This window comes from Chiloscyllium punctatum, chromosome 42 (genome assembly GCF_047496795.1).
Source record: "Chiloscyllium punctatum isolate Juve2018m chromosome 42, sChiPun1.3, whole genome shotgun sequence".
Lineage (NCBI taxonomy): Eukaryota > Metazoa > Chordata > Chondrichthyes > Orectolobiformes > Hemiscylliidae > Chiloscyllium > Chiloscyllium punctatum.
Genome location: NC_092780.1, coordinates 41,119,444 through 41,143,494, shown reverse-complemented (window position 1 = coordinate 41,143,494; position 24,051 = coordinate 41,119,444). Strand labels below are relative to the sequence as shown.

Sequence of the window (24,051 nt, the reverse complement as noted above, 5' to 3'; positions counted from 1 at the left end):
TCAGTAGTAGGGGCATGCAACACACTGCCTGCAACAGTTGTACACTCGCCAACTTTACGGGCATTTAAGTAGTCATTGGATAGGCATATGGACGAGAATGGAATAGCGTAGGTTAGATGGCCTTCAGATTGGTTTCACAGGATGGCGCAACATCGAGGACCAAAGGGCCTGTTCTGTGCTGCAATGTTATATGCTGCGAATGAACATTACTGGTAGAGGGCATGGATGCTGGTGTGGCTGCTTTGTCATGGATGGCGCTGAGCTTCTTCAGTGTTGTCAGAGTTGCAATCATCTCGGCAGTGGGGAGTATTCTATCACACTCCTAAAATGTACTGCAAAGATAACAGATAGGTTTTGAAAAGTCATGAATTGAGTTAATCCTAGCCTCTGACCTGTCCTTGAACCCATTGTGTTCATATGGTGAATCCAATTCAGTTTCTGTTCAATGATGGAACATCATTAAATGTCAAAGTGGTGGTTAAATTGTCTCTTATTGGGGATGGTCATTGCCTGGCATTTCTGTGGTATAAATGTTACTTGCCATTAGATTAGATTAGATTAGATTAGATTACTTACAGTGTGGAAACAGGCCCTTCGGCCCAACAAGTCCACACCGCCCCGCCGAAGCGTAACCCACCCATACCCCTACATCTACCCCTTACCGAACACTACGGGCAATTTAGCATGGACAATTCACCTGACATGCACATCTTTTGGAGTGTAGGAGGAAACCGGAGCACCCGGAGGAAACCCACGCAGACACGGGGAGAACGTGCAAACTCCACACAGTCAGTCGCCTGAGGCGGGAATTGAACCCGGGTCTCCGGCGCTGTGAGGCAGCAGTGCTAACCACTGTGCCACCGTGCCGCCCACAAAACATTGCCATGTTTCAATGCAAGTCTGGATATTATCCAGATATGGTTGCATTTGAACATGGACTGATCCAGCAACTGAGGAACCAGGAATAGTGCTAAACATTGTTCAGTTAGAGACAAAAACACTGCAGATGCTGCAAATCCAAAGTAGACAAGCAGGAGGCTAGAAGAACACAGCAAGTCAGACTGCATTAGGAGATGGAAAAGTCAACGTTTCAGGTATAACCCTTCTTTAGGAGTTTTTCAGTCATTGGTGAGCATCCCCACTATGGCATTTAGATAAATGTGGGCTGCTATATTTTGATAGGCAAAATCAGGGCAAGACTTATATACTTAATGGAAATGTCCTGAGCAGTGCTGCTGAAAAAAAAAAGAGACCTTGGAGTGCAGGTTCATATTGCTTGAAAGTGGAGTCACAAGTAGACAGGATACTGAAGAAAGCCTTTGGTATACCTGCCTTTTTGGTCACTTCATTGAGTATAGAAGTTGGAAGGTCATATTGCAGCTGTATAGGACATTGAATAAGCCACTTTTGGAATACTGTGTGCAATTCTGGTCTCCCTACTATAGGGAGGATGTTGTGAAACTAGAAAGGGTTCAGAAAAGATTTACAAGGATGTTGCCAGGGTTGGAGGGGTTTGAGCTATAGGGAGGCTGAATAGGCTAGGGAGATTTACCCTGGAGTGCTCGAGGCTGAGGGTTAACAGAGATTTACAAAATCCTGAGGAGTATGGAAATGGTAAATAGACAAGGAGTAGACTGATCTCCAAAAACCACAAAACATCTGTGTGCCAGTGTGACTCTTAACCAGTGGAGAGTTTGCCCTTTGATTCCATCGATTCAAGTTTTGCTCAGGCACCCTGATGTCACACAAAATACAACCACACACCATCCCATTGATGCCCAGTCTTGAGTTGCTGAATCTTTTTGAAGACTGTACCATTCAGCATGGTGTTTGTGCCAAACAACATGACAGCAGTGGATATTGTCAATGTGAAGGGGCTTTATCTCCACAAGGGCTGTGCAGTGATCACTCTTGCAGATACCATCATAATCAGATGCATTTGTGGAAGGCAGAATGGTGAGGATGAATATAAGTATATTTTTATCTCTGACTAGGTCTGCAGCAAGGGGTGAGGGAACCAATCTAGCAGTTATATTTTTTATGCCCTACTTGAACCGTAGTGCCATTGCTTGTTGCTTGACTAGTCTGTGAGACACCTTTCCAAATTTTGGTACTAGCCCCCAGATAGCAATAAGAAATATTTTGGAGTGTCAACAGGGCTGTTTTTGCCATTGTTTCCAGTGCTTTGGTCAATAGCAATTAGTCCAACAGGTTTCATTTCACAGAATAAAGCTGCTGAAAAGTCATAGTGGATATATGCTCGCCTTTTCATAAATTCATCACCACTAAAAGAAATTAAAAGGAAACTCAGGATAGTCATCAAAAACATCCAAATCCCAAAATAAGTGATACAGAGACTGGGTGATAAAAATCTGTGCTCTGAACAGTCCATGCACTTCTACCTGAAAGAGAGTTGGGATAAAGAATTATTAATTAACTTTATATCTAGGTGGAAATACTAGCATGTTTTTCAAAGCAATAGGCAAGAGGATAAAGGAAGACACCCGAGATCAGGTTACAGGCTTCCCGATAAGTGACTTTATACCTCTGATAAAATTGCAGTGAATCTGTGCTGTCAGCCAAGAAAAAGGGTTACTTGGATTTTCAAGGTACCACGTCAGTTATTGAAAGGAGACAGTTTATTACAATCTGAAGGCTGGGGATGAATCACTAGAACAGGTTTTTCTGCTCATGGGAGACTTACAAAGAATCAACACAAGAGGAATTTATTTTGCAAAATACTACCTATCCAAACAACAAGCTAAGGAGACTTCCAATTCCTTGATAGCTTCACTGAAAATGAAAGTTTTGAACAATATGTATTGATATTCATATCCATATCCACAGAGCTAAATCATGACAGGAAGACACAAAGGAATGGTGCAATGTGAAATTAACTGCCCAACTGAACTGAATCACACAGGAAGTTGTGTGCCATGAAGAACATACGTGCCAACTTAAGGCAAGTGCTGGTTAATGCTGTTACAATGGTTAACATTATAAAGTCCATCCTCTTAATCCTGTATTTTTTCCACTTTATTTAATGAAGTTGGCAATTGCCAATCTGCTACTCCAGACATGCTCACTCACTTTATCACGTCAAAGTGCTGAAAAGGTTGTTTGAACTGTACTCAGAATTGCACACATGCTTTCTCTCTGCATGACTGTTTATAAATGGCTGGACTTCGCATCTAAAATGCAAGTCAGATATTTTCCCTTGCCTAAATGTATGGGACTAGAGATCGCAATGACAATGTTCAACATCGGGTCAAATTTAAGGCCATTTTTAAAAAGTTATAATTCTGGTCTCACTGTGCGGAAGAAAGCACTAATCTTTTTTCCAGTCTTCCACAAATCCTTGATGACTAATGAACTTGCAAGATAGCATTGAGCCATGAAGCTTGGGTTCAAGTCGCACCTGCTCCACAGGTGCGTTACACATTTCAGAACAAATATTTGTAAAAGGTGACAAGAAACAAAAAAAAAATCAGAAAATTGGGCACAACAAATATGTGATTACTACCTTTCAATTTTCTTCTCAATTCCCATAAAACATGAAAAGGTAATCATACGAGAACAAGAGAACTTCCTTGGCAAACCAACAAATGGTACATTCAAGATTATGTTTGAACCATTATGTGCAGAATTTGGGTTCCAAATGCAAGCACATTATCTTCAGCAATCAGACAAGTTATCAATGGCACCAATGTCCTTTACCACAATGCACCTGTGAAAAGAGATTTTGGTATTCACTGGAATTACAAAGTGTTGCCACAATAATTATGCCAAGAACAGTTTTTGACTACTTCTCCCAAATTCATGCACTTATGCACCCATAAACAAGCTAACCCATTACACTTACAGCAAGTAAACACCTATTTTAGATATGTCATTATGATTTTCAAACATGGGGTCATTAAAGAGGTGGCATTGAAGAGAAAAACCGTCTCTGGGAAAACCATGATAAATGCTAAGTCCAAACAAAGGCACTCAAACCCTAGCTAATGAACTGACAAAACAAAGCTGCTCACCTTTGGGTTAAAAGTTAAGAGAGTCTAAGAATATCAGCAGTGAAAATTTTGGATACAATCTCATTCAGTTTCAACTGAAAGTTTAATTGACCATAACAGAAAAATCACAAGATTGCATCAAAATTAGCTTGGCGAAACCTTACTGCTTTAAATAAGCAACACTGCACAATCCAAATCTTATTCCTTCAATTAAGACAGCGAATGCATAAGGAAATATGTCATACAATTTTTAAACATGAATGCAGTTGAAAATGTACCTTAAAACTACTTAAAACGTTTTAAAAAGTTCAGTACCAAATTATTTCAACTAGACAACACCATGAGTGTGTAGGCCTAGGAAGGAATAAGCAATGCTATTCAATAATCCCTGCTCAAAATACATATATGTTGATTTACTGTAACTATGGTAAGGTCCTGGAGAGTATTGCTGAACAAAGACATTGGAGTGCAGGCTCATAGTTCCTTCAAAAGTGGAGTCGCAGGTAGAGAGCATAGTGAAGGAAGCCTTTATTATGGTTTCCCTTATTGGCCAGAACATTGAGTATAGGAGATAGGAGGTCATATTGCAGGTGTATAGGACATTGATTAAGCCACTTTTGGAATATTGTGTGCAATTCTGGTCTCCCTGCTATAAAAAATGTTGTGAAACTTGAAAGGGCTCAGAAAAGATTTACAAGGACGTTACCAGGGTTGGACGATTTGAGATACAGGGAAAGGCTGCATAGGCTGGGGTGATTTTCCCTGGAGCGTCAAAGGCTGAGGGATGACCTTATAGAAGTTTATAAAATCATGAGGGGCATGGATAGGGTGAACAGACAGGGATATTTTTCCCTGGACGGGGGAAGTCAAAACTGGAGGGCACAGGTTTAGGATGAGGGGGGGAAAGATTTAAAAGGGACCAAAGGGTAACTTTTTCCCCTGCAGAGGGTAGTGCATGTCTGGAATGAGTTGCCAGAGGAAGTAGTGCAGGCTAGTACAATTACAACAGTTAAACGGCATTTGTATGGGTAAATGAATAGGAAGGATTTAGAGGGATAAAGGTCAAATGCTGGCAAATGGGACTAGATTAATCCAGGACATCTGGTCTGCATGGATAAGTTGGACCAAAGGGTCTGTTTCCATGCTGTACATCTCTAGGATTCTATAGTCAAATGCATCATTTTGTTTATATGACAAATAAAGAACACTGATATATGCCCAAGAGTCATTCAAGCACAACCAAAAAGTAAATACTAGTGTCAGCAATATTATCCAATCACACAGCCTGTTAACATGCACTTGATTGTTTATAAGAAAGAAAGATTCTCCTCGGCTGCTCAAGCCACACACTGGTACAATACAGGTGTAATAGCTAACCTGTTTCATCATGCATTGGCACTTTTTAGCTAAAGCATTTGGCAAAGTATTTGTGACCTCAGTGGAACACACAAGATTGTATGTGCATCAATAATACATGGATACACATGAAATATTCAGTGTACAAGTGATTCTTTTCCTATGTTCTTGTTTTTAAAATCTCATTACAATCAGCTGTATTAATCCTGAATGCAATACGTGACCATTTTAACTCAATGCTATATTCAATATGGGCAGAACCTCGCAGTAAATTCAAACTGACTGGAAGCAGCTCAAAGAAATCCTCACGAGCATATATAAAGAACCTAGTAGTATTTATTAAAAATAAGAAATATTAATGAATTAAAACATTTAATTATGCCAAATTATTTCAGGCTAAATATGGAGTGGTGGGGGGGGGGGGGGGGGGGGGGGGGGGGGGGCAGGGGTGCTACAGCACAATCCTATCAAGGTGATTATCCCCTTTATCCCCTTTTTATTTCTCAATTCCAACCACATTACTTCATTGGACGATCCCTCAGGAACAACCATCTAAGTACAGTCATAATGTTGTCCCTAACCAAGAGTGAACTCGCCCTCCTATCCTTCCTATAGCACCTATACTCCAGAACCTTAAACTAGCAGTTCTGTCCCTTTAAGTTTTCCTCCTCGCTCTACAAGAATCTCAGGGAGTCCCTCTCCCACTGCAACTCCCACGTCATTTCCTATGCCCTGAAGCTCTTCAACCATGTCGTGAAACAAACTCGCTACCACAGCGCCTGCCTCCGTAACCAACTCATCCCACACTGACTCCAGACCACCTTTAAACCAGCAGAGTTCGGACCCGAACAGGACAAACAGTACAGACTACAGATTCAAAAACACCAGCAATAGTTCTCCTTCAAGACCCTCCACTCCACGCTTACAGCAATGCGCCAGCACCTAACCTCTCTACAGTCAGCCCTGCCTCAGCTGAGGGCCACACTCTCTCAGAATTGCAAAGGACCCACTCTGTACTACATCCTCAAGAGAATTCATACTCTCAACAAACAGTATTTCAATTCCATTTCAAACATCAAAAACTGTAAGTACAACAAACTTTTATCTACCCACCTCCATAACCAGGGCTCCTCAAACATTCCAGAAGATTCCCCTGGCCTCAGAATCTACTCAGACGCCATTAGCCATGCAGCCGATGCAATTGCCACCCCCACGCAGATTGATGATGTCACTTCCGCCCCCATCATGGCCACTCCCACAACCACTTCCACCCCTCAATTCATCATGTATCACACGTGACATCACTTCCGCCCTTCACATCATCGCTGATGCCACATGCTCAGTGACTTCCACCACCCGTACTGCCGTGGTCACCACCACTTCCACCCCCAACAGTGCCACTCACCCGCATTCTGCTGACATGCCCCCCCACAGACCCCACTGTCACTATCCCCATACCCCAGGACCCTGAGGGGAACACTACCCCTGCTCATGACTCCACCCCCATTCCCCCCACCATCACACCCACTCCAGTTACAGGTTCCGCCCCCAATCCCAGCTCTACATCCACACCAGATCCCAGCTCCCAGCCCTGCCGAGGTTTCACCATCCCCCCAGACCTCCCCCTCACTGAGGACGAACGATCAGTCCTCAGCAAAGGACTCACCTTCATCCCCCTCCGTCCACGCATCAATGAATTTAATACACGCCGTGACGTCGAACAATTCTTCCGTCACCTCCGCCTCAGTGCTTACTTTCACAATCAGGACTCCCGCCCACCTTCCGAGGACCCCTTCGCCCACCTCCAACACACTGCATCCACCTGGACACCCCGTGCTGGCCTACTACCTGCCCTCGACCTCTATTTCCAACTGCCGCCAGGACATTAACCGCCTCAACCTGACTACCCCTCTCCTCCACAACGCGCAGCCCTCCAATCCCTCTGCTCCAATCCCAACCTCACCATCAAGCCAGCGGATAGTCTGGCAGTGGTAGTCTGGCGCACTGACCTCTACACCGCTGAAGCCAAACGTCAACTCGAGGACACCTCTCCCTACTGCCCCCTCGACCATGACCCCATCCCACTGACTCCCACTGCTACCTGGATTACACCTCTTCCCACCCTACCTCTTGCAAAAATGCCATCCCGTATTCCCAATACCTCCGCCTCCGCCGGATCTGCTCCCAGGAGGACCAGTTCGACCACAGAACACACCAGATGGCCTCCTTCTTTAGAGACCGCAATTTCCCTTCCCACGTGGTTAAAGATGCCCTTCAACACATCTCATCTACATCCCGCACCTCCGCCCTCAGACCCCATCCCTCCAACCGTAACAAGGGCAGAACGCCCCTGATGTTCACCTTCCACCCTACCATCCTTCACGAACCAAATCATCCGCTGACATTTCCGCCACCTCCTAACAGACCCACCAGGAATATATTTCCCTCCCCACCCCTTTCCGCCTTCCGCAAAGACCTTTCCCTCCGTGACTACCTGGTCAGGTCCACTCCCTCCTACAACCCACCCTCCCACCGCAGGAATTGCAAAACCTGCGCCCACCTCCTTCCCTCACCTCTATCCAAGGCCCTAAAGGAGCCTTCCACATCGAAAGTTTTACTTGCACATCCACTAATATCATTTATTGTATCCGTTGCTCCCGATGCGGCCTCCTCTACATTGGGGAGACTGGGTGCCTCCTAGCAGAGTGCTTTAGGGAACATCTCCGGGACACCCGCACCGCCCCGTGGCCCAACATTTCAATTTCCCCCTCCCACTCTGCCGAGGACATGGAGGTCCTGGGCCTCCTTCACCGCCACTCCCTCGCCACCAGACGCCTGGAGGAAGAACGCCTCATCTTCCGCCTCGGAACACTTCAGCCCCAGGGCATCAATGTGGACTTCCAACAGTTTCCTCATTTCCCCTTCCCCTACCTCACCCTAGTTCTAAACTTCCAGCTCAGCACTGTCCCTATGACTTGTCCGGACTTGTCCTACCTGCCTATCTCCTTTTCCACCTATCCACTCCACCCTCTCCTCCCTGACCTATCACCTTCATCCCCTCCCCCACTCACCCATTGTACAATGCTACTTTCTCCCCAGCCCCACCCTCCTCTAGCTTATCTCTCCACGCTTCAGGCTCACTGCCTTTATTCCTGATGAAGGGCTTTTGCCCGAAACGTCAATTGCGAAGCTCCTTGGATGCTGCCTTAACTGCTGTATTCTTCCAGCACCATTAATCCAGAATCTGGTTTCCAGCATCTGCAGTCATTGTTGTTACCTCTGTCCCTCCTTCAGCCAGGTAATAGCTATGATATCCCAGTCCCAAGTTCTGATCCATCTAAGTTCATCTGCCTTACCTGTCAGGCCTCTTGCATTGAAATTGAAGTCGTTAGATTTATCAGTCTTTCTTCATTTTCTACCAATCTCTTTCCTGTCTTGTCTATTTAACTTGTTCCCCTTAACTACTATACCAGTCTTAACCATCTCTCTTTTCTCAATACAGCCTTGAATGCCATCCCATTTCCTGCCACCCCATACTAGTTTAAAGCCTCTCACGTAGCACAAACAAGTTGCGCCAGCTGGGATATTGGTGCCCCTCCAATTCAGATACAACCTGTCCCTTTGTAGAGGTCACTTATGTCCCAGAAGAGATCCCAATGATCCAAAACTTTGATTTCCTGCCTCCTACAATTGCTCCTCAGCCATGCAATCATCTGCCCTAGCCCACTCTTCTTACTGTCACTGGGATTAATCCAGAAAATACTATCCTTAAAGTCCTGCACTTTAATATTCTGCCTAATTTCCTATATTCTTTCTGCAGAATCTCATCCCTTCCTCTACCACTGATGTCATTGGTACCAACACACACAACAACCTCCATCTGCTAACTCTCCCCTTTAAGAATTTACTGCAGTCGCTCGGAAAAGCAACACCATCCTGATATCACACTCATGGCCACAGAAACACCTGCTTAGAAAGTCCCCAGTCACAATCTATTTCTAGGACCTTGATATGCCCCTCTTAAATCAGCAAAGTCAGCCATGGTAACAAAGACTTTTAACTTTTGTGCGTCTGCTTCTTTCTTTTTAAATAAGGGTGCTGCACTGGCAGTTTTGCAATCCTCCAGGACTTTTCCAGAATCTAAGGTTTTTTGGAAGATTATCACTAGTTCGTTTACTATCTCTTTAGAGATACTCCCTTAAAAGGGAAACCATCAGGTCCAGTGGACTATTTATTGGTCTTTAGCCCCATTAGCTTTTAACTTTTTCCACTTTAGACAATTAGCGATTATTTCCACCCCCTCCACAAGGGGAGAGAGTCAACAACTTGTATAGTACAACAGTACTTATAAGTAAAGCACTCAAAAAGTCAGAGGACAATCATAAAAGAAACTATAACATCAAAGATGGAGGATGGGAAAAAATTGTAGCTGTAAGAGCTGCTCGTTTTTAGAGTCAGAGATGTACAACATGGATACAGACTCTTCGGTCCAACCCATCCATGCCAACCAGATATCCTAACCCAATCTAGTCCCACCTGCCAACACCCTGCCCATTTCCTTTCAAACCCTTCCTATTCATATACCCACCCAAATGCCTCTTAAATGTTGCAGTTGTACCAGCCTCTGCCACTTCCTCTGGCAGCTCATTCCATACACGTACCAACCTCTGAGAAAGTTGCCCAGTAGGTCTCTTTTATATCTTTCCCCTCTCACCCTAAACCTATGCCCTCTAGTTCTGGACTCCCCAACCCCAGGGAAAAGACTTTGTCTATTTATCCTATCCATGCCCCTCATGATTTTGTAAACCTCTAAGATCACCCCTCAGCCTCCGACACTCCTGGGAAAACAGCCCCAGACTGTTCAGCCTCTCCCTATAGCTCAAATCCTCCAACCCTGCCAACATCCTTGTAAATCTGTTCTGAACCCTTTCAAGTTTCACAACATCTTTCCAATAGGAAGGAGACCAGAACTGCATGCAATGTTCCAACAGCAGCCTAACCAATGTCCCGTACAGCCGCAACATGACCTCCCAACTCCTGTACTCAATATTCTGACCAATAAAGGAAAGCATACCAAACGCCTTCTTCACTATCCTATCAACCTGCGGCTACACTTTCAAGGAGTTATGAGCCTACACCCCCAGGTCTCTTTGTTCAGCAACACTCCCTAGGACCTTACCATTAAGTGCACAAGTCCTGCTAAGATTTGCTTTCCCAAAATGCAGCACCTCATTTATCTGAATTAAACTCCACCTGCCACTTCTCAGCTCATTGGCCCATCTGATCAAGATCCTGTTGTATTTCCTTAAATTGTATAAGCAACAATTACTGTTTTATATGCTGTTACATTTTTTTTTCTCCAAAGTTCCAAAACAAAGTCAAAACAACAGTGCTCATAAAAGAGAGAAGGACAGACTAAAGGCAGCAACCACATGGTCAGTGAGGAAGAGAGAAAAAGAAAGAATGGATAGCATAGGGGGATGGGCTTTGATTAGTTCACAGGTCGGCGCAACATCGAGGGCCGAAGGGCCTGTTCTGCATTGTATTGTTCTATGTAAACCTACACTGCTAACTGACACAGCAATGAACCTACACAGTTACTGCCTTTGCTGTTTGAGTTCATGCATCTCTGGACATCAGAGTGCATCTAGGAACAATTAACAAACAGCAGAATTCACAGCTGACCTTGGAGGAACTTTATGGGATAGCTCACAGCACTGGAACACGATAAGTGCATCACTTTTTTAAATGTGTAACCCTGCTGTAAGTCTGCAGTAGTGAGTACAGTGAGTTCTTTCTTTATTTTATGTTTTACTGAAATCTCTCTCTCTCTCTCAATTAAATTTCAAAAATCTATACCATAAGTACTATGTCAGCCTGGAGCACTGTTTTTTTAAGAGCAAAAAGACAGTGCTATTTTCTGGTTCTGTAGATTGTAAATGAGCAACGGTGACCTATATTGAAATGATACACTCTTCCTGTCAAATGTGGGAGTTTAGGGAGAGTTTCCATGTCTGTAGGAACTGTCTTTGCTTGCAAATCCTATCAGATCACATGGATCCACTGGAGTAACAGTTAGAGGTAATGATAAATTTACGAGAGCTAGGGGTGTTAGGTTGGCAGTTATAGGAGGAGAGAAAAGCCACACAAGCAGTCAGGTAATTGGGTTAACTCCAGAAAAGGTAGGAGGGGTAGGAAGGTAGCGTAGGAGTCTTCTGTGGCTTTTCCCATTTCAAACAAGTATGCTGTTTTGGAAAATATAGGGTGGTGATGGACTCGGCTGTTCGTGCTACATTCCTCTAAGTTTAAATTAGTAAAGTGGGCAGGGGATGAGGGGTCCCAGGGAAATAGTGAGGAAAGAGATCAACCTGAGACTGGCACAGTTGGGAAAGGGAGCAAAAAAAAAGTCAAGGCAGGAATGAACAAAGCAGAGAACAAGGTAGGATTGATTCATTAAACTGCATTTACTTCAATGCAAGGGGCCTAACAGATGAATTCAAGGCATGGTTAGGAACATGGCACTGGGATATCATAGCAATTACAGAAACGTGGCTCAGGGGCAGACAGGATTGGCAGCTTAATGTCCAGGATACAAATGCTACATGAAGGATTGAAAGATGGCCAACAGAGGAGGGGAAGTAGTGTTTTTTGATAACAGTTGGCTTAATTGCTGTACTTAGGGAGGATATTCCTGGGAATACACCCAGGCAGGTTATTTACTGAGAAATAAGAAGGGGATGATCACCTTATTGGGATTGTATTAAAGACTCCCTAATAGTCAACGGGAAACTGAGAAACAAATTTGTGAGGAGATTTCAGTTATCTGCAAGAATAATAGGGTGGTTACGGGAAGGGATTTTAACTTTCCAAACATGGACGGGAACTGCCAGTGTTAAGGGTTTAGATGGAGACGTATTTGTTAAGTGTGTACAAGAACATTTTCTGATTCAGTATATGGCTGTTCCTACTAGAGAAGGTGCAAAACTTGAAATAAGCCAGGGCAGGTGACTGAGTGGTCAGTGGGGGAGCACTTTAGGGACACCGACCATAATTCTATTAGCTTTAAAATAGTGATTGAAAAGGGGAGACCAGATCCAAAAGTTGCAAATTCTAAATTGGAGATTGGCTAATTTTGACGGTATTTGGCAGAACTGTCAAAAGATGATTGGGGGCAGATGGTCGCAGATAAAAGGGACAGCTAGAAAATGGGAAACTTTCAAGAATGAGATAATGGGAATCCAGAGACAGTACAGTCCTATTAGGGTGAAAGGTAAGGATGGTAGGTATAGGGAAAAAAGCAAGTTACTGCGGATGCTGGAATCTGAAACCAAAAAAAAAGAAAATGCTGGAAAATCTCAGCAGGTCTGGCAGCATCTGTAAGGAGAGAAAAGAGCTGACATTTCGAGTCTAACTAACCCTTTGTCAAAGCTGGTGTAGGGAATGCAGGATGACTAGAGAAATTGATCGAGTGAATCCTAAGAAGAGTAAAAAGGCAGAAGGAGTATACTTGAGGGGAAAATCAAGAGGGCAAAAAGAGGACATGAGATAGCAAATAAGGTTAAAGGAGAATCCAAAGAGTTTTTATAAATACATTAAGGACAAAAGGGTAACTACAGAGAGAATAGGGCCCCTTCAAAGATCAGCAAGACAGCCTATGTGTAGAACCCCAGGAGATGGGGGAAATACTAAAGTATTTACTGTGGAGGAGGACATGGAAGATACAGAATGTGGGGAAATAGATGGGGACATATTGAAAAAAATGTCCATATTACAGAGGTGGTGGTGCTGGATGTCTTGAAACAGATAAAAGTGGATAAATTCACAGGACCTGATTAGGTGTCCCCTAGAAGTCTGTGGAAAGCGAAGGTAATGATTGCTGAGATATTTGAATCATCAATAGTCACAGCTGAGGTGCCAGAAGACTGCAGTTGACTAGCATGGTGCCACTATTTAAGAAAGGTGGTAAGGACAATCCAGGGAACTGTAGACCGGTGAGCCTGACGGTGGTGGGCAAGTTGTTGGAGGGAATCCTGAGGATCAGGAATTCCATCTATTCGGAAAAACAAGGACTGATTAGGGATAGTCAACATGCCTTTGTGCATGGGAGATCATGTCTCACTAACTTGTTTGCGTTTTTTGAAGAAGTAACAAAGAGGAGAGATGAGGGCACTCCACATGTATGTGGACTATATGAAATCTATATGGATTTCAGTAAGCGTTTGAAAAGATTCCTCATGGGAGACTGGTTAACAAGGTTAGATCTCATGGAATACAGGGAGAACTAACTATTTGGACACAGAACTGGCTCAAAAGGTAGAAGACAGAGGGAGGTGGTAGAGGGTTGCTATTCAGACTGGAGGCATGTGTCCAGCGGTGCGCCACAAGGATTCAGTGCTGGATCCACTACCTTTTATCATTGATAAAAATGATTTGGATGTGAATATAGGAGGTATAATTAGTAATTTTGCTGATGGCACCAAAATTGGAGGTGTAGTGAACAGCAAAAAAGGTTACCTCAGTAAAACCGGGATCTTGATCAGATGGGTCAGTGGGCTGAGGAGCAGTAAATAGAGTTTAATTTTGATAAATGCAATGAGCTGGCTTTTCCAAAATGCAATCAGAGCAGGACTTATACACTTAAAGGTAAGGTTCTGGGGAGTGTTACTGAACAAAGAGATCTTGGAGTGCAGGTTCACAGTTCCTTGAAAGTAGAGTCACAAATAGGTAGAATAGTGAAGGCGGCGTTTGGTATGCTTTCCTCATTGGTCAGCCCATTGAGTATAGGAGCTGGAGGGTCATGTTGTGGCTGTACAGCATGTTGCTTAGGCCATTTTTGGAATGTTGTGTGCAATTCTGGTCTCCTTCCTATTGGAAGAATATTGTGAAACTTGAAAGGGTTCAGAAAAGATTTACAAGAATGTTGCCAGGGTTGGAGGATTTGAGCTATGGGGAGAGGGTGAATAGGCTGGGGCTGTTTTCCCAGGAGCGTTGGAGGCTGAAGGGTGACCTTGTAGAGGCATATAAAATGGTGAGGGACATGGATAAATAGACAAGGCCAGAACTAGAGAGCATCGGTTTCGGGTGAGGGGGGAAAGATATAAAAGGGACCTGAAGGGCAACCTTTTCAAGTATGGAATGGGCTGCTGGAGGAAGTGGTGGAGGCTGGTACAATTTCAGCATTTCAAAGGCATCTGAATGGGTACACGAACAGGAAGGGTTTAGAGTGATATGGGCCAAGTGCTGGCAAACAGAACTAGATTAGGTTAAGATATCTGGTCGGGATGGACAAATTGGACTGAAGGGTCTGTTTCCATGCTGTACATCTCTATGACACAGACACATGGGATATTAGATCAAAACATTAGGCGTGAAGGAGAAATGCAAGGTAAATAGACAGATAGGAAGTGGGAGGGAATCCCAAAACTTAGGTTCTAAGCAACTGAAGCTATAGGCTCCAATGGTGGAACAATTAAAACTAAAGATGCTCAAGTGGTCAGAATCAGATGAGCACAGACACTTTGGAGAGTTGTAGGGCTAAAGGGATGAAAGACAGCATTCAGATCTATTCATAATTCTGCAAATAACAGCAGATGAAGTCCAAACTAGGTTTTAGTTAGTATGGGGACACCACACAAGTAGTAGACAATATCCAGTTCAAAGGTGAACTCAAGCATTAACATCCTGTGGGGATACTATTGGTTTAAAATTGAATACAGCCACATAAAAATGACGAAGGTATACAAATCATGCGAGGTATAGACAGAATACATAGGGAAAAGCTATTTCCATTGGCTGGAGATCAAGGATCAGGGAACACCAAGATAAAAGTTACACCAAAAGAACCAATGGGGACATGAAAAAAAAATTTAAATATAATGAATGGTTAGGCAATAAAATGAATTCCTAAAATATGGAGGAGATAAATTCATTGATGGAATTTACAGAAGCTTTGATGGAGAGTTGGACAAGTACAGCTGCTTCTGCAGAGATTCAGCTGATGGGCTAATGATTACCTACAGTATGGAAACAGGCCTTTCGGCCCAACAAGTCCACAACGACCCTCCATTTCCCTATATTCACCCCTGACTAATGCACCTAACACTATGGGCAATTTAGCATGGCCAATTCACCTGACCAGCACATCTTTGGATTGTGGGAGGAAACTGGAGCACCCAGAAGAAACCCACGCAGACAGTGGGAGAACATGCAAACTCCACACAGACAGTTGCCCAAAGCGGGAATTGAAGCCTAGTCCCTGGCACTGTGAGGCAGCAGTGCTAACCACAGCCACCATGCCGCCCACATGTCATGACTATCAAAGTGATCAGAGATTGGAGGTGCTCTGTGGCTATTTCCTCACCTCCTTACTCCAGAAAATCTCACCAATATATGCAAGTCACAATTCAAAGTTGTGATGCTATATCTTCCAGTTACCAAGACTGCTACAACAGTAGCAAGGCTCAAGTAGGTTTGCAATATCCAGACAAAGCAATCTGTTGATGGACACCACCCTAATAACTTGGCTTCCATCAACTCTCCACTGACTTACCAGAAAACCTTAAGATACAGGAGTGGAACAGAATTAGGTCATTCAGCCCAGTGGATCTGCCCGGCCATTTGATTGTAGCTCATGTTTCTCAACCCCATTCCTCTGCCTTCTCCCTAGAACCTCTGATCCCCTTGGGAACCTATTTATTTCTATCTTAAATATACTCAATGACTTAGCCTCAACAGCGTCCTATGGCAGAGATCCACAAATTCACCATACTGTGGGTGAAGAAATTTCTCTTCAAGTCCATTCTAAAAGATTACCTCTTCACTCTGAAGCAGTACCCTCAGGTCTTAGTCTTTCCTATTAGCGGAAAGATCTTCTACATGGCCACCCAAACCAGTATTCTTCAAATTTCAATGAAATTCTACCCCTCATCTTCTAAGCTCTGTAGAGTACAGACTAAGTCCTCAACCACTCCTCACATGATAAGCCTTTCATCTCCAGGGTCATTCTTGACACCTCCTCTGGACCTCTGCAACATCCTTAGATATGGGAATCAAAACTAATCAATGTTCTAAATATGGTCTGACCACAGCCTTATACAGTCTCAGCAGTACATCCCTGTTTTTGCATTCTAGCCCGCTTGGAATGAATGTTAACACTGTATTTGTCTTCCTAACTGTCAAATAAACTGCATGCTAACCTTAATGAGGACTCCTAAGTCTCTTTGTGCTTCAGACTTCAAAAGCCTTTCCCCATTTAGAAGTTTGTCTGGGCTTGCCTTTCCCCATTTAGAAACTGCTCTCTGCTTCTATTCTTCCTATCAATAGTGTACAATCTCACACTTCCCCATACTGTATTCTGTCTCACTTCCCATCCTGTCCAAGTTCTTGTGCAGCCTTCCTGCTTCCTCAACACTATCTGTGTCTCTAAATATCTGTGTCATCTGCAAACTTAGCAAAAATTCACTCAATTTCTTCATTCTTTTTGTTAATGTAGATGATGAATGGTTGTGGTCCCAATACTGACCCTAGAACTTCACTAGTGACCTGCTGGGATCCTGATAAAGACCAATGTATACCCACACTTGGACTACTGCCAGTCAGCCAATTCTCTATCCATGCTAGTACTTTGCCCCTAACATGTGCTTTTAATTAATTATTTAGCAGCTTCCTGTGCAACAACTTATCAAGGTGTATTGGCTCTCTTTAGTCTAAATTGCTTGTTACTTCCTCAAAAGAATTTAACAAATTTGTCCACCCTTAACAATTTACCATGCACTTCCAAGTATTCCTCAAGCTCATCCGTAATAATAGACTAAAACTTCACCAGCAACTGAGCTCAGGCTAACCAATCTGTAATTTCTCTTTCTGCCTCCTTCCTTTCTTAACTGGGGTGCTACATTTAAGAAATCTGCATTGCAAATTACCCCCAGAAACTCCTGCCATTCCTGCTAGCCTTCCATTCCAATCAACTGTGGCCAGTTCTTATCAGTGCCTTTGTAGTTACCTTTACTCAATTGTAATACTATTACATATAATTCAAGTTTCTCCCTGACAAACTGCAGGGTGAATGCTATCATATTATTGTCACTGACTCTAGGGGGCTCCTTCGGCTCCATAATCCAGTCTGCTTCATTATACATGGCAAAATCCAGTCCTGCCTGTTTTTAGCAGTGTGATGCATCACAAGCTGTTCCAGAAAAAAAAACACCTTGTAGACATTCTACAAATTCTTTGAGATCCACTACCAACCTGATTTTCCCAGCCCACCTGCATATTGAGGTCTCCCATGATTATTGTTAATAGCACTTTATGTGCCTTTTGTTTCTCCTGATTTACTTTCTGCCCCAGGTCCTGACTACTGCTAGGTGGTCTGTGTGTAACTCCCATTACAGTCTATTAATTTGCGGTTCCACAACTCTATCCACACAAACTTTATGCCTCTGACCCTTTATTGATTCTTGCTATCAATTTAATTACACTTCTTACTAACAAGACAATCTCACCCCAGCTAACCATCAGCCTGAGCTTTTAGTAGGACACATATCCTCGGTACGACATTTAGTTCTCAGCCCTGATCCGCTTGCAGCCACATCTCTAATGCTCACATCATTCACACCAATCAAACTGTGCCACAAGGTCACTTACCTTATTTTGTACATTGCACACGTTTAAGTACAACACCCTCACTCCTGCAATGACCACCCTCCCCCCTTGACATAACTGTCCTCTTTTTTGCTGTGCCTGAAGCTATGTTCATAGGTCTTTACATACTCTCTTGTCCTATTACCTGCTCTGGAAATTTTGTAACGTCTCCTGAGACCTGCCAACCTACACAAATGTCTACCCATTCAGTAGGAAAAAAAAAGTGAGGACTACTGGAGATCGAGGTCAAAAGGTGTGGCACCGGAACAACACAGCAGGGCAGTCAGCATCCAAGAGCATAGGTCATCATTTCGGGAATAAGCTGTCACATCATCACTTTAAAGTCCTTGTGACTTTGATTTATAATCATCTGTCCATCTACATTATCCTAAATGCTTTGTGCATTATGGTACAAAGCCTTTAGAAGCAAGAGGGAGAGCGAGATCATGCATGAGGGAGAGACAGCAAAAGCAAGTGCATGCAGTAGAGAAGCAGGACCATGCATGGTGGGGGTGGGTGGGGGTGGGAAGAGTGATACCATGGGACCGTATGTGAGAAGGAAGGTATGAGAGGGGGCCTGCAAAAGGAGAGGGAGTGCACAGAAACAGACCCTTCTGTCCAATCCCAGGCCGAACAGGATTCCCAATTAGCTGAAAAACATGTTGCTGGAAAAGCGCAGCAGGTCTGGCAGCATCAAAGGAGCAGGAGAATCGACGTTTCAGGCATAAGCCCATTCCCAACTAACCTAATCCCACTTGCCTGCATACACAATTTCCCTTTTATAGATTGATCATTGATTGACCCTTTGGAGCAAACATGTTTCCAGTAAGATGCCCTGAAATCCACAATGAACATTCCAAATTCTCAACCTAGCTCCCTTTAGCTGCACCTCCCCAACGTCAGGTAACCTCTACAAAATTGTATCAAGGTACAAGATACGTTATAAAGGAATATTACATACTATCAATTTTTAGATCTTGTGCTTCTTTAAGCCAAGTAAAAAATACATTTTTCTATATTGTTGTTAAAATTGAAATATTGTTAGTACAAGAGATGGTCCAAGATTGGATATTTAGCACCAAGTGATTCATCTTCAAAATGTTCAAAGACTTTACATCCTCTATAAGATGCATGTTAGAATACTTTCCACTTCCATAACACGTATAGCTCCAATGATACACAAGAAGCTCAACACCAACAAGAAACATTATCCCATTTCACTGGCATGCCATTGACCAATGTAAACATTCATTTGCTCTACCATTATGGTGGCAATGTGTACTACTTACAAGATACACTGCAGCAATTCTTCAAATCTTTATCAACAGCACTTGTCAAAATCATAACCACCACTCAGAAGAACAAAGGATACAGGCATATGGGAACACCACCTACAAGTACTCTGCCTCCTCATCATCCTGAGTTGGAAATGTCTGTCACTGGGGGTCAAATTCTTGCAACTGCCAAACTTTCACCACCATAGACCTTCACCACATAGACTTCAGCAGTTCATGAAGACAATTCACCACAAAATTTGAAGGAAAATAAACACCAGTACTACTACTACCCCTACCCACCACCATTGCACCGTTGGCTAAAAGAAAACACATGATTAAAAGCTTCACCAATATTTTCAGATTCTTATGTTGTATCCTGTACACTAGTTTGGTTTATTTCTTCATTTCCAATGCTTATACCCATGAGTGAGAATTTAAACACATTAAACAAAATGTGCTGCTAGATCAACACTCCAATGTATCCAAATTCCAAAGCCCATGATTCTATCAGTCTGCTATTTGAAAGTCTACCAGATTTCCATCAGCCAACATGATACAAATTATTGTTTTGGTACCCATTTCCAAATCATTGTTAAACAGGTAGCCAAAATCATCCTCATGGTACAATTTCAGTCACTTTCTCCAATTTTCATACAACCTCTCAAAGCTTCTTTTTAAATGTTTCTTCCAATTCAATCAATTTCCACAGAAGCAGCATTATATTCATCTCATTTCAGACACATGGTATTGCATCAAGGTTATTAAAACATTAAAATTTCCCTTCTTCACAAAGTGTTTATTCCTTCAAAGAAATTCAGTAGATTTACCAGGCATAATATAGCACTCAAAGTTATATTGACACTATTATTAGTCTATATTTCTCTGCTATTTTATATTCCCTTTCTTCCATGTTTTACTTCCTACAATCTATAATTCCAAAAAATACTACTTTACTGTGGAGAGAGACATTAAGACTTGGGAAGATGGGGAAGTTTGTTATAATCTCTTGGATGCAGTCCATATCACAGTAGAGGTGGTGTTGGATGTATCAGAATGTACGAAGGTGCATAAATCTCCTAATCCTGACCAGATATATCCAAGAACACCGCAAGAGGCTGGGGAAGATATTGGGGTGGCCCTGACTGACATTTTTGCATCATCGTTAGCCATTGCTGAGATCCAAGACGACTGGAGGGTAGCAAATGTTGTGTCCTTATTGAAGGATGGCTGCATAGAAAAACCTGGGAACTGTAGTCAGTAAGTTACTTGAGAAGATTGAAAGAAGATATCTATGTATTTGGAAAGGCAGGGTTGATTAGGAGTAGTCAGCATGGCTTTGTGAATGGGAGATCATACCTCATGAATTTGTTGCAGTTCTTTGAAGAAGTGACCAGGAAAGTTGAGGAGGGCTGGGCGGTAGACAATCTCTATGGATTTCAGTAAGGCCTTGGACAACTGTGTGTGAAGTTTGCACATTCTCCCAGTTTCTGCATGGGTTTCCCCCCACATTCCAAAGAGGACTGTTGTTAGTCAATGACAGTATTACAGTGGCAGAAAGGACGTTTGATGAGGACCAGTCTACCGAGGTAGTATGGACTGAGGTTAGAAACAGGAAAGGAGAGGTCACCATGCTGAGTTCTCTCTATAGGCCTTCCAGAGATGTAGAGGAAAGAATTGCAAAGATGATCCTAGATAGGAGCAAAAGTAACAAGGTAGTTGTTATGGGGGACTTTACCTTTCCAAACATTGACAGGAAAATTTATAGTTCAAGTACCTTACACGGGTGAGTTTTTGTCCAATTTGTGTAGGAGGGTTTCCTGATACAGTATGCAGATAGGCCAACAAGAGGCAAGGCCACTTTGCATTTGGTACTGGGTAATGAACCACACCAGGTATGAAGACTTGGAGGCAGGAGAGCACTTTGGTGATAGTAAACATAACCAAATTGTTACTTTGGCAATGAAAAGGGATAGGTATGTACCATAGGGCAAGAGTTATAGCTGGGGAAAAGCCAATTATGACGCGATTAGACAAGATTTAGGATACATAGAACGAGGATGGAAACTGTAGGGTACGGGCACAATTGAAATGGAGCTTGTTCAAGAAACAGCTACTGCATGTCCTTTATAAGGATGTACCTGTCAGGCAAGGATGAAGTGGTTGAGCCACGATTTACTAAAGTAGTCGAAACTCTTGCCAAGAGGAAGGGGGTGGCTTAGGAGAAGATGAGATGTGAAGGCTTAGTTAGGGCACTTGAGCCAGGAAGGCGTCTCTATGGCTACAATGTGAAGAGAGACTAAGAAGAGCCGGGGGAGACAGGAGAAGTCTTTGGCAGGTAGGATCAAGGAAAACCCTAAAGCTTTCTATAGGTATGTCAGGGAAAAAAAAAAGAGAGAATGACTAGACTAAGATCAGGGCCAGTCAAGAACAATAGTCGGAGGTGGAGTGTGTAGTCTGAGGAGATAGTAGAGGTGCTAAATGAATATTTATCTCCAGTATATTCACACAGGACAACAATGTTGTTGAGGAGAGTACTGAGATACAGACTATTGGACTAGACTGGATTGAGGTTCATAAGGAGGAGGTGTCAGCAATTCTGGAAAGTGTGATATAGACATGTCCCCTCGTCCAGATGAGATTTATCCTAGGATTCTCTGGGAAGCCAGGGAGGAGATTACAGAGTCTCTAGCTTTGATCCTTATGTCATCATTGTCTACAAGAATAGCACCAGAAGACTGGAGGATAGCAAATTTGGTCCCCTTGTTCAAGAAGGGTAGCAGGAACAACCCTGGTAATCATAAACCAGTGAGCCTTACTTCAGTAGTGGGTGAAGCGTTGGAAAATGTTATAAGAGATGGAATTTACAATCATCTAGAAAGGCATAAGTTGATTAGGGATAGTCAATATTTTTTTGTGAAGGGTAGGTTGTGCCTCACAAACCTTATTGGAGTTCTTTGAGAAGGTGACCAAACAGGTGGATGAGGGTAAAGCAGTTGATGTGGTGTATATATGAATTTCAGTAAGATGTTTAATAAGTCATTGCAGAAAATATGGATGTATGGGATTGAAGGGGATTTAGCAGTTTTGATCAGAAATTGGCCAGTAGAAAGATACAGGGTGGTAGTTGATGGGAAATGTTGATCCTGGAGGTAAGTTACTAGTGGAGTACTGCAAGAATCTGTTTTGACTCCACTGATGTTTGTCATTTTTATATATAACCTGGAAGAGGGCGTAGAAGGATGGGTTAGTATATATACCTAGTCAGATAGTAATAGCAGTGTGGAATGTCCTGTGTCTGCAACAGTAGTAAGCTCACCATCATTAAGTGCATTTAAATGGTTATTGGATAAATATACAGACGATAAAGGAATAGTGTAGGTTAGAAGGCTTTCAGATTGGTTTCACAGGTCGGTGCAACATAGAGTACAGCGCTGTACTGCACTGTAATGTTCGGTATTCTAGAGGCTGGTACGCATATGAGGTGGGTACATTAACAATATTTAAAAGGCATTTGGGTGAATACATGGATAGGAAAGCTTTATAAGAACATGGGCCAAGTGCAAAGAAATGGGTGAGCATGGACTGACATTTTGGTCAACATGGACCGACATTTTGGTCAACATGGACCGACATTTTGGTCAAAGGGCCTGTCTCCGTACAGTCACACAACACCTGGTTATGCTACCTGATGAAGGAGCAGCACTCTGAAAGCTAACACTTTCAAATAAACCTGTTTGACTACAACCTGGTGTTGAGATTTTAACTTTAATCAACCCCAGTCCAACACCAGCACCAGCACCTCCACATCCATACGGTTGGATTCTTTTCCTGAATTGGCACTTCCTTGTCCTCTCTTTCACAAGTGAAAACCCAACTCGACAAGTGAAATTCTCATCAATTAATTGTGCAATATATAACCATTCTTATTAAAACAAAAATCATCAATTCCAAGAGTAAGAAAATTCAGTTTTCCAAGTGATGAAGGGAAAGCTAAAATTTAATACCTACATAATTTGGTTACATACAAAGTTGTCAAAACAGTGTTAAAATACAGAAATACTTTGCTTAAAAAAATATATTATCTTCCTTCCTTACAACACACTATTCTTGACAGAAAATAATGGCCAACGAGTAACTGTAAATAATTATATGTCCTTGGAGCTCTCAATGTACATTTTTCAAAAATATTATGCATCTTCAATAGGGCATGTACTCATGTATTTTACACAACATGTAAAGACATACAAATTTGTACATCCAAGAAATATTGTAAAAAGAATGCTTGGAAACTCATCTGCATTGAAGGGATCGGAGGAAGACCACATTTAATGTTAGCCCACTTTCTTGACCAAAGGTCTATGTAACACTGGGCAAGATTTACCCAGCATCAAACTTTGCCAACTTTATATTTGTCCAGTTACCAGGATAAATCACTTGCCTTCTTCTTCTCTATTGTGTGACAGGGATGTTAAAGTAATATATTTAATGCCAGTGGCTAACCACACTTTCTTCAATTCTAAAACAGAAGAAAAAACAGCAATAATCAAAAGCTGCTAGCTTTGTACATAACTAACACATCATGTATCTACGTTGAAAGTAGAAATTTAAAATTATGCACATGGCAAGCAGAGTTATTTTAACCAAAGAGTGGAAGACAGCTGGTAGCAAGTCAACAGCTTTCAATATTTAATTGCAAACAAGTCTTTTTGCACATCATTTATATTTTAGAATTTCATGAAAATGAATGATTTATCATGACATTTGTGAAT

General features: G+C 42.6%; 1 protein-coding gene across 12 annotated transcripts in view; it reads right to left on the bottom strand.

Annotated features, from left to right (window-relative positions):
• LOC140465920 (protein TANC2-like) overlaps positions 1–24,051 on the bottom strand; it is a 1,065,959-nt gene that overhangs the window by 1,011,405 nt on the left and 30,503 nt on the right. For 8 of the 12 annotated variants that reach the window (XM_072561859.1, XM_072561861.1, XM_072561866.1 and 5 more), the window contains exon 2: positions 23,721–23,798. The exons of the other annotated variants lie outside the window; for them this stretch is intronic. The gene's annotated coding sequence lies outside the window, so the exon portion shown is untranslated. The remainder of the gene's footprint in view (positions 1–23,720; positions 23,799–24,051) is intronic. 12 annotated transcript variants of the gene reach the window in all.